General features: G+C 43.4%; 1 pseudogene; it reads left to right on the top strand.

The window, feature by feature from the left end:
* The first annotated feature begins 539 nt into the window (after positions 1-539).
* LOC102133353 (endoplasmin-like) lies at positions 540-10,151 on the top strand (annotated as a pseudogene).
* Positions 10,152-11,302: the final 1,151 nt, after the last annotated feature.

Here is an 11,302-nt window from a genome sequence, read left to right as displayed (position 1 = left end):
TAATCACAATGCTTTTGATACATGTTACCACCAACCTGATACTGATCCATCTAAGCCACCCGTTTTTATGACTGAAGACTCCTTAGATTCCCTAGGCTTCCTCCCAGAGGAACGTGGTAGGACAGAACTTTAAACTACGAAGAACTTCAAGTTCAGTCCTTATATCCTATTTGAAAGTGAAATAACTTCACCTCTCTGTTTTTCAATGCCTTCATTTGTCAAATGAAGCTATAGTACTTTCCTCAATGCAATGAAAAAGCCCCTTGAAAAGATTATGAATTCCCAAAGCACATATTACTTAAATCAAAGAATCTTTAAAGACCAGGCCCTGTCCTTAAAATCATCCTTTATCCTAGAGAAGAGAGAATGGACCTCCTTTGTCTTCCAAGCCATTTTTTCCTGTTATATTGTAAGTCACATCTGGAAACTTACTGAATTGAGATCTGGGAACAAGGAACCAAAGAACTCAATAACTGATTGTCAGAAACAGCAACCTGTACTTGCTGCCTAGAGCAAGTGGGCATTCCAGCAGGGAGGCCATAGGATGCAGCAAAGGTGACTTCCTTCTCAGCAGGAAGAACTTGGCCTAGTATTGAATGATGGATGGGTTGAACTTTGAGATGGTAGCTGGACTGAGTCTGCTGACCCAGGGAGGATATGCCCTACTCTCACCCCAGGTAGGGGAAGTTGGTGTTGGGCTGCCTCCCAAAGGGGTGCTAGGAGACAGGACTGGTTGCAATAAAGGAGGAAAGCATGAGTTTTGGTGGTGTCAGTAACTGTGAAAAAGCCCCTTCCACAGATCTCACTTCCCAGCCACCCTTGGGCCTTAGGCCTGAGTGAGTCAATACCGTTAAGCATCCCACCCCACCTTTCTGCTTCTGGCTCTTGGAGCAGTCCCAGCAGAGAAAGCCAAATTTCCTCATCATGGTTCTTTCCCTTGTCCAGGTTAAAAGACTTTTGAGGGCTCGCTGAATAGCAGTACCTTCCCAATACACAGAGAATCACCCCAGGGCTTCTAGGCCACAAACTTCACAAACCCCTGAACAGATTATCCAAGGCATGGGAAGAAGACCAACGTCAGAACCCTCCAGGAAATTTCAGTGCTCTTAGTAGATACATTTGGATTCTTCTGGAAAACCCCCAAGCTCCCCCAAGGTAAATGGCTCTCCCAGCACCCCAAAGGAACCCACAGTTGCGTCTTTCATATGGAGGCCACAGAGGCATCCACTGCATGAGGTCACCTCACCCAAGGGGCGTGGCAAGGTGGCTCCTCTGACTGCACAGCCTCCATCCTTCCCTGAAAAGTGCCTGCCGTCCTCCCTCACATGTTCTCACATGGACCACGTTCTGCATGGCGCTCCTCAAAGCACAGCCAGTGGCCCTACGTGGGACCGAAGACCCATGGAAACCACAGAAACTGCAGAGATCCCAGGAGCCACAGCCACATGTGTCATCATGATCTCAGAGGTTCACCCCTCAGGCAGCCTGACTGGATGTCATAAAAATTAACTAAATAACTTAAATTGACTGTTGGGGTGTTTGCCCAGAGCAGGCACTGACATCCCTCAGGCTTCGCAGGGCAGCAGAGCTCATATGAGTCATTCTGCAATGGGTCCCAGTGGAATCAGTGGAAACAGGGAGGTGCAGGTCTGGCTGCCCTCCCGGGCTGAGTCAGAGCAGGCCTATCACTAGGAGGCAGGGCTGTGCCCCCAGACCCTGGATGCCTTTTACCCTCAATCAGGGGCTCTCTCCCTTCAGGATATCACCCTCCTGCAGGAAAAGTCAGCGTGAAGCCTGCAGGAGTTCACAAATGTTAATTTCTACCACCACCACCTCCACTTCTGAGTAGATGTCCTTTTCTTCCTTCTTTCCTCCTTTTTTTTTTTTTTTAAATAGAGATTGGGTCTTGCTCTGCTGCCCAGGCTGGAGTACAGTGGTGTGATCATAGCTCACTGCAGCCTTGAACTCCTGGCCTCAAGGGATCCTCCCATCTCAGCCTCCCGAGTAGCTAGGACTACAGGCATATGCCATCACTCCTGGTCTCTTCTTTTCCTTTTCCTTGCTTTCTCTTTTCCCACATCCAATTTGGGAAGTGGGAGTTGGCAATACTCAATTACCCAATAGGCAGATAAGCATGCGCTTAAGGTCCAGGAAGGCAGGGATACCCTCAAAATTGTTTGAAAACTATCTCGTATTATATCCTATATATCATCACATACACAGATACATGCATTAGAAAAATCATACCTTTGTTTACCTTGTTAACACTTTCTTTGTGGCTTAGTGTAGTTTTTCTTTTGAATTAATGGGGGTCGTGAAAACCAACACCATTATCTTTTCATCTTTTCTGAGCTTACAGCTGCTCAACTCCTTGGGTAATGGTGGTGAGTTTTGAGAAGTTGTGCTTGGAATTAGTGAGGGAGGGAGACAAGCTTTCAAATGTAAACTCATGTCTAATACCTACACTAATACTGGGAAATGTTGGTAGATGTAAGTGGTTCCAGCTACTTTGAGAGGCAGTAGTATAATGTAAGGTCTAAAGACTTTGAGGTTACACAGGCTGGGTTCAAAACTCAGCCCTGACATTTACATACCCGGTGATCTCAGTGAGTTATTCAACCTCTCAGGGGGCCAGTTTTGTCATTCATAAAATAAGTGATCCTTCGGGCTGAATGAGCTAATATGAGTAAGCTACTTGATACATATAAGCATTCAGTAAGTGCTAGTTCTTATTTTCCAAGATAGGTTTTAAAAGCAACTCTGCCATTTTTATTATTAACGTTTACAACATGATAAGTTACGCTTTTTAAAAAACTTTTTCTTATAAATTAATTATTAATATCTCTACTTTTTAATATGGAAAGACCCTCTATTAAGGGCTGCTAAATAAGCTAACTATTAGATTAAGAACTTAAATCTCAATTCAGGTATCATTTGTTAATTTGTTCAGTTGATGAAATTATTCATCTCATCATAGAAGCCAATTAAATTAATGCATCTATTTTACCTATAATTTAAAAAGAAAAAAAAAAGGTCTAGAAAGAGCAGAAACACTTTCCTTACCCAGGCTCTTATTATGATCAATTTCAGTTGACTTAGACCCAAAGGAGAAAAGGCTGGGAAGTGAAAGGGTACTGACCCAGGGTGAAAGAGGGGTGGGAAGCGGGGAGAAGGGCTTCCGTCTTGGAAAAGACCAAAACAAGAGCTTCCACGGAAGTAAAGATTCATGCAGGAAAGGCCTGGAAACCTGGCCATTAAGTGGAGGGCTCCCGTGGTCCTAATCCCCCGATGGTGACTGATAACCCCCATTGTGTTCAGGCCTAGTGCTTCCGGGCAGGAAACCCCAGCCTCTGTACCAGGGATAAGGCAGGCTGGGAGCAGGCCTGGTGAGGGCATCTCACTGCCACTTCCTTCTCTCAAGGAGGGTCGGAGTCAGGCTCCCTTTCCCAGGACCTCAGAGTTCTGAGAGGTCAGGGCTGGTGTGGGCTGCTGTGGAATCAGGCCTCTTCTGCATGGAGGTCAGCCCTTAAAGCCAGGCCTGGGGATGGCGGTGAAGTGGCCCTTGAGGGGAGGTGTATGAGGAGGTTGAGGGAGGAGGAGTGAGGGAGAAGAAGGTAAGAATTCAAGATTCATAAGATGGCTTATGTTAGGGTGACATAGTGATGAAAAGGGTCAGCACAGAAAGGGATTTGAGCGTTGGACTAGGAAAACTCTCTCTTTCCTGTATTGTAATTTTTTTTAACTTTATGTTTTGGCTAGTCATGTTTTTACTAGTTATATTGCGTCTTTTACTAAGTTGCAACTTCGTATCTTAATTTAATTAATTAATTAATTATTTTTTTTTTTTTGAGACCAAGTCTCTGTCACCCAGGCTGTAGTGCAGTGGCCTGAACTCAGCTCACAACAGCCTCCACCTCCCGGGTTTAAGCAATTCACCTGCCTCAGCCTTCCAAGTAGCTGGGATTATAGGCGTGCACCACCATGTCCAGCTAATTTTTGTATTTTTAGTACAGATGGGGTTTTACCACGTTGGCCAGGCTGATCTCAAACTCCTGATCTCAGGTGATCCTCCTGCCTCGGCCTCCCCAAGTGCTGGGATTATAGGCATGAGCCACTGTGTCTAGACACATATCTTAATTTTAAACTGAAGATCAAAATTTGATTATCACCCCTTTTAAAAATCACAATATAAGGCCGGGCGCAGTGGCTCATGCCTGTAATCCCAGCAGTTTGGGAGGTCAAGATGGGCAGATCACCTAAGGTCGGGAGTTCGAGACCAGCATGACCAACATGGAGAAACCCTGTCTCCACTAAAAACACAAAATTACCTGGGCATGGTGGCGCATGCCTGTAATCCCAGCTACTCGGGAGGCTGAGGCAGGAGAATCACTTGATCCGGGAGGCGGAGGTTGAGGTGAGCCGAAATTGCACCATTGCACTCCAACCTGGGCAACAAGAGTGAAACTCTGTCTCAAGAAAAAAGAGAAAAATCACATCAGTGTTTTTTCTGATTAGAAAATGTATATATAGTTATTGTAGAAAATTTGAAAAGAAATTTAATCACAAACAAGAAAATTAAAACTACCTATACTCTTACCACATGGAAATAACTATGGTTAATGTATTAATGTATCTTCTTCCAGATATTTTTGTATGCATAAATGTATGTATGTTATTGGGAAAATACTCTATTTTTATTTTTTTTTTAATTTTTATTTTTGAGATAGAGTTTCGCTCTTGTTGCCCAGGCTGGAGTACAGTGGCGCAATCTCAGTTCACTGCAACATCCGCCTCCCGGGTTCAAGCAATTCTCCTGCCTCAGCCTCTAAGTAGCTAGGATTACAGGCATGCGTCACCATGCCTGGCTAATTTTGTATTTTTTCAGTAGAGACGTGGTTTCTCCATGTTGGTCAGTCTGGTCTCGAACTCCCAGCCTCAGGTGATCCGCATCTCGGCCTCCCAAAGTGCTGGGATTACAGGCGTGAGCCACTGTGCCTGGCAATACTCTGTTTTGTAACCTGCCTTTTCCCCTGGATAATATATCAAAAATGTGTTTTTATGTCCTGTGGTATTCTTATACAACTGGATTTTTAATGGCTAAGTATTCTGTCATATGTATTTTCATAATTTATTTAACCAACCCCTTTCACTGCATATTCAGGAATTACCATTTTTCCCCTCTTAAAAAGTAACAGTGGTAAACATAATAATTACCACTATCTTTTTTGAGACGGAGTCTCCCTCTGTCACCCAGGCTGGAGTGCAGTGGCATGATCTCAGTCCACTGCAACCTCTGCCTCCCAGGTTCAAGCAATTCTCCTGCCTCAGCCTCCTGAGTAGCTGGAATTACAGGTGTGCACCACCATGCCTGGCTAATTTTTTTTGTATTTTTAGTAGAGACGGGGTTTCACCATATTGGCCAGGCTGTTCTCGAACTCTTGACCTTGTGATCTGCCTGCCTCGGCCTCTTAAATACTGCTAAAACAAAGATGAGGCATTACTGTGACAATTATTCAAAAGGTTCTAAATTCAAGCAAAGCTCTGAGAAGTTTGAAAGGCCGTCTTAATGTAGCTCTCAGGTCTCCCTTCAGGCTTGCAGAACATGCAGCCACCTGACTCTGACCCAGGCCTCAGCACCATGGAGCATGATATCGTTTGTATGTTTATCTCCACCCAAATCTCATGTTGAATTGTAATTCCCAGTATTGGAGGTGGGGCCTGGTGGGAGGTGATTGGATCCTGGGAGTCGATTTCTTATGAATAGTTTAGCACCAGCCCCTTGGCGCTGTCCTTGAAATAGTGAGAGACTTCTCATGAGATCTGGCTGTTTAAAAGTGTGTGGCACCTCACTCTCTTGCTCCTGCTCTGGCCATGTGATGTGCCTGCCTCCTCTTCGCCTTCCTCCATGATTGCATCCTTCTAGAGACCTCCCCAGAAGCTGAGCAGATGCCAGCACCATGCTTCCTGTAAGGCATACAGAGTCGTGAGCCAGTTAAACCTCTTTTCTCTATAAGTTATCCAGTCTCAGGTGTTTTTTTGTTGTTGTTGTTTGTTTGTTTGCTTGTTTGTTTGAGATGGAGTCTCACTCTGTCACCAGGCTGGAGTGCAGTGGCACCATCTCGGCTCACTGCAACTTCTGACTCCCTGGTTCAAGCGATTCTCCTGCCTCAGCAGCCTCCTGAGTAGCTGGGACTACAGGCACGTGCCACCGTGCCTAGCTAATTTTTGTATTTTTAATAGAGATGGGGTTTCACCATGTTGGCCAGGATGATCTTGATCTCTTGACCTCATGATCTGCCCACCTCAGCCTCCCAAAGTGCCGGGATTATAGGCCTGAGCCACCATGCCCAGCCAGGTGTTTCTTTATAGCACTGCAAGAACAGCCTAATACAGAGCATCTATTCATTCAATTGGCTCATATTTTTTGAGCAGCTACTATTTCAGGAGCAGAGGCTACAACCTCCAGAGTAGTCATGGAGTTTGTATAGAGAGAGCTTAGGATCCCAGGATCCTGGAGTCAGATTGCTTGCTCTGGTCCCAAGAAGTTTACCATATGACTTTGGGCAAGCAACTTTACCACTCTGAGCCTCATTCTCTTCATCTGTGAAGTGAGCATAATGGTGCCTACCTCATGGATTGTTGTGGAAATTAAGTGAGATAATGCTTGCAATGCTTTCATAAAATGTCTGGTGCATCCTAAGTGCTCTACCTATTTTTATTAGCTTTAACACTGCCCTCCTGCTGTTATTATTGAAGTTTTGTTCATTGAAGCTCTAGAGCCATCTCTCAATAATGCTAAACCTCTTTATTGACAACACTTCAAATAATTCTACTCTTGTCTTGCCAGCAGCTTAATTGAGACAACTGTCTGACCTGTAATCACTTGAGGGGTACACACTGTCAAGGAAAAAGGAAACACTCAGTTAACAGATAAAAATACAGAGTTCAGCAGTCAGCCTTCCACACTACAGGAGATACTTGATTAGTCTTGAAACTTAGAGTCAATGAAACACAATTGCTTAAGTTTACTCTGGACAAAGAGATTTCCTCAGTGAAGGAAAATCACGTTCTCTCAAGATCTGTTGACATTTTGAAACTCTAAACCCTCCAGTTACTCTTCTACAAATCACATCTGCTGGGACCCTGATATGGTTTGGCTCTCTGTCCCCACCCAAATCTCATCTTGAATTGTACTCCCACATTTTTTTACAGGCTCATAGGCGGAAGGGTCCTGCCTTGTCTCAGATGAGACTTTCGACTGTGGACTTTTGGGTTAATGTTGAATTGGTTAAGACTTTGGGGGACTGTTGGGAAAGCATGATTGGTTTTGAAATGTGAGGTCATGAGATTTGGAGGGGCCAGGGGTGCAATGAGATGGTTTGGCTCTGTGTCCCCACCCAAATCTCATCTTGAATTGTACTCCCATAATTCCCATGTGTTGTTGGAGGGACATGGTGGGAGATAATTTTAATTATGGGGGCAGTTTCCTCCTTACTGTTCTCCTGGTAGTGAATCAGTCTCATGAGATCTGATGGTTTTATCAGGGGTTTCCACTTTGGCATCTTCCTCATCTTCTCTTGCCACTGCCCTGTAAGAAGTGCCTTTCACCTCCTGCCATGATTCTGAGGCCTCCTCAGCTATGTGGAACTGTAAGTCTAATAAAACCCCCTTTTCGGCCAGGCGCAGTGGCTCACCCCTGTAATCCCAGCACTTTGGGAGGCCGAGGCGGGCGGATCACAAGGTCAAGAGATCGAGACCATTCTGGCCAACATGGTGAAACCCCGTCTCTACTAAAAATACAAAAATTAGCTGGGCATGGTGGTGGGTGCCTATAATCCTAACTACTCAGGAGGCTGAGGCAGGAGAATTGCTTGAACCTGGGAGGCAGAAGATGCAGTGAGCCGAGATCACACCACTGCACTCCAGCCTGGAGACAGAGTGAGACTCTGTCTCAAAAATGAACAAACAAACAGACAAAACTCTCTTTTTCTTCCCAGTCTCGGGTATGTCTTTACCAGCAGCGTGAAAACAGACTAATACTGACCCACACCCTCACTGCATCACTGATGCTGAGTAGGAATGGTGGGAGGAGCACGGAATGCCTCCTCCCAATCAGGGTATTTTCAGTCTCTTCTGTGGTCAGAAACTTCATGAGGATCCAGGATTTCAAAGCAAAGAGGCGCTGAGGCCAACATTGAAATGGTTGCTCCACCCTTTCTACCCCTCCTCCTACAAAATTCTGCAGCTTGATCTCCACATTTAGTTCTTACTCCTTAACAGGGATACAACACTACACTAACCTTTTTTGGCTATAACTTGTGTCATGTAAATGGCAAAATGCAGCCGAATACTGTGCTATCTGGAATGGAGATTTGCAAGGTGCTAATGGGGAAATTAAAATTACAGCCTGAGTTGGGCAGACTGTGTGGCTGGAGCAAGGCTGAAACTGTTGATGAGCACATGGAGGAAGAAGAAGTAGCAAAAGAAGACAAAGAAGAATCTGATGATGAAGCTGCAGTAGAGGAAGAAAAAGAAGAAAAGAAACCAAAGATTTAAAAAGTTGAAAAAACTGTCTAGGACTGGGAACTTATGAATGATATCACACCAATACGGCAGAGACCATCAAAAGAAGTAAAAAAAAAAAAAAAAAAAAAAAATAGAAGATGAATACAAAGCTTTTTACAAATCGTTTTCAAAGAAAAGTGATGACCCCATGGCTTATATTCACTTTACCGCTGAAGGGGAAGTTACCTTCAAGTCAGTTTTATTTGTACCCACATCTGCTCCACGTGGTCTATTTGACGAATATGGATCTAAAAAGAGTGATTACATTAAGCTCTATGTGCACTGTGTATTCATCACAGATAACTTCCGTGATATGATGTCTAAGTACCTTAATTTTGTCAAGGGTGTAGTGGACTCAGATGATCTCCCCTTGAATGTTTCTCTTGAGACTCTTCAACAACATAAACTGCTTAAGGTGATTAGGAAGAAGCTTGTTTGTAAAACTCTGGACATGATCAAGAAGATTGCTGATGAGAAATACAATGATACTTTTTGGAAAGAATTTGGTACCAACATCAAGCTTGGTGTGACTGAAGACCACTCGAATCAAACACGTCTTGCTAAACTTCTTATGTTCCAGTCTTCTCATCATCCAACTGACATTACTACCCTAGACCAGTATGTGGAAAGAATGAAGAGAAAACAAGACAAAATCTACTTCATGGCTGGGTCCAGCAGAAAAGAGGCTGAATCTTCTCTATGTTTAGCGACTTCTGAAAAAGGGCTATGAAGTTATTTACCTCACAGAACCTGTGGATGAATACTGCAGTCAGACCCTTCCCAAATTTGATGGGAAGAGGTTCCAGAATGTTGTCAAGGAAGGAGTGAAGTTTGATGAAAGTGAGAAAACTAAGGAGAGTTGTGAAACAGTTGAGAAAGAATTTGAGCCTCTGCTCAATTGGATGAAAGATAAAGCCCTTAAGGACAAAATTGAGAAGGCTGTGGTGTCTCAGCACCTGACAGAATCTCTGTGTGCTTTGGTGGCCAGTCAGTACGGACTGTCTGGCAACATGGACAGAATCATGAAAGCATAAGCATATCAAACGAGCAAGGACAGCTCTACAAATTACTATGCAAGTCAGAAGAAAACATTTGAAATTAATCCTAAACACCCGCTGATCAGAGACATGCTTCGATGAATTAAGGAAAGGTGAAGATGATAAAATAGTCTTGAATCTTGCTGTGGTTTTGTGTGAAACAGCAATGCTTCGGTCAGGATATCTTTTACCAGACACTAAAGCATATGGAGATAGAATAGAAAGAATGCTTCCCTAAGTTTGAACATTGACCCTGATGCAAAGTTGGAAGAAGAACCCAAAGAAGAACCTGAAGACACAATAGAAGACACAGAGCAAGATGAAGACAAAGAAATGGATGTAGGAACACATGAAGAAGAACAAGAAACAGCAAAGGAATCTACAGCTGAAAAAGATGAATTGTATATTATACTCTCACTGTTTGGATCCTTTATGGAGAGGGAATGTGAAATTTAATTCATTTCTTTTGGGAGAGACTTGTTTTGGATGCCCCTAAAATGTGGGATTAGGGGTCACAGAAAGAAGTAGGTTTTTTAGTTGAATTTTTTTAACATTCCTCATGTATGCAAATTTGTACTATTTAACTGACCATTCTTGATGTAAAATCTTGTCATGTGTATAAAAATAAAAAAGATTCCCCCCCACCCGCCAAAAAGAAATACAGCGTGAAATCACAAGGGGCTTCAAGATAGTTTAAAATCCTCTCCACTATTTACCCTGAGTCTTTAAAAAAATGCTTCAGACTGTGGGAAAATGAAGGTGGCTCTCTGTAATTCCTGGATATGGCGATTGAGTAGGAAATGTGGCTTTGAGGGGACCAAATTTAGAAGTAATTGAAGAAGCAGCACCATCTAACTGGTGGAGGATCCAACTGGATTTTCTATTCCTTCATCCGTTGAGCTGGCTTGACACTTCCCTTCTTGGTTCTTTTGTTTGATTTTTTGTAAAATGAGAGTCATGCTACTAGATAATCTCCAAAGACCTGTACAAGAGTCTATGAAATATTTTTAGATGTTGAAATATTTTTAGACTTTGCACAATTATTAAATGTATTGAGATACCTGATAAATATATTTATTAATAATATGGTATAGGCAAAGAGCATAGACAGATGATTCATAAGAAAAAATACACATAATTAATGAACATTTCCAAAGGTCACTTTTACTAATAATCACAATTTTCTACTTATCCCAACAATATATATTTTTAAAAAACAGTTCACATTAAAGAGTCACATGGAGAGTGTTGAGATAATCTTGTTTGCTTGGAAGGTCATGGAGATGCAGATAAACCTCTAAATCCAGCAGAGTCTAAGCAGGATGGGGACCTGATGTTTTGCAGCCTGCTCCACCCATTGACTTTTGTGATGGACTCAGTTAGTTTTGTCTGCCTGCTTTCTGGGTCCTTTTCTTCTACTGTCAGCACTCCCCAGGTAGCCATTCATCCCTGACTCTCAGGCTCTTTATTTTGTGGATGCTGGGCAACACCGCCCCCACCACCCCAGTCAACTACTGTAGAATTCAACCCTTGGACCTGCCCCCACCACCCTGGTCAACTTCTGTAGAATTCAATCCTTGGACTTTGGTCGGAACGATCAGGAAAGCGACATTCCTTTCTGCTAGTACTAATAGCTTTAAGAACGCATAGGCCCGGAGCTGCTGTGCTGCGATGAGAGGGCCTGATTGAGAAGAAAACCA

Source organism: Macaca fascicularis, chromosome 1 (genome assembly GCF_037993035.2).
Source record: "Macaca fascicularis isolate 582-1 chromosome 1, T2T-MFA8v1.1".
NCBI lineage: Eukaryota > Metazoa > Chordata > Mammalia > Primates > Cercopithecidae > Macaca > Macaca fascicularis.
The sequence above is the reverse complement of the archived record's forward strand: the minus strand, read 5'-3'. Positions and strand labels throughout refer to the sequence as shown.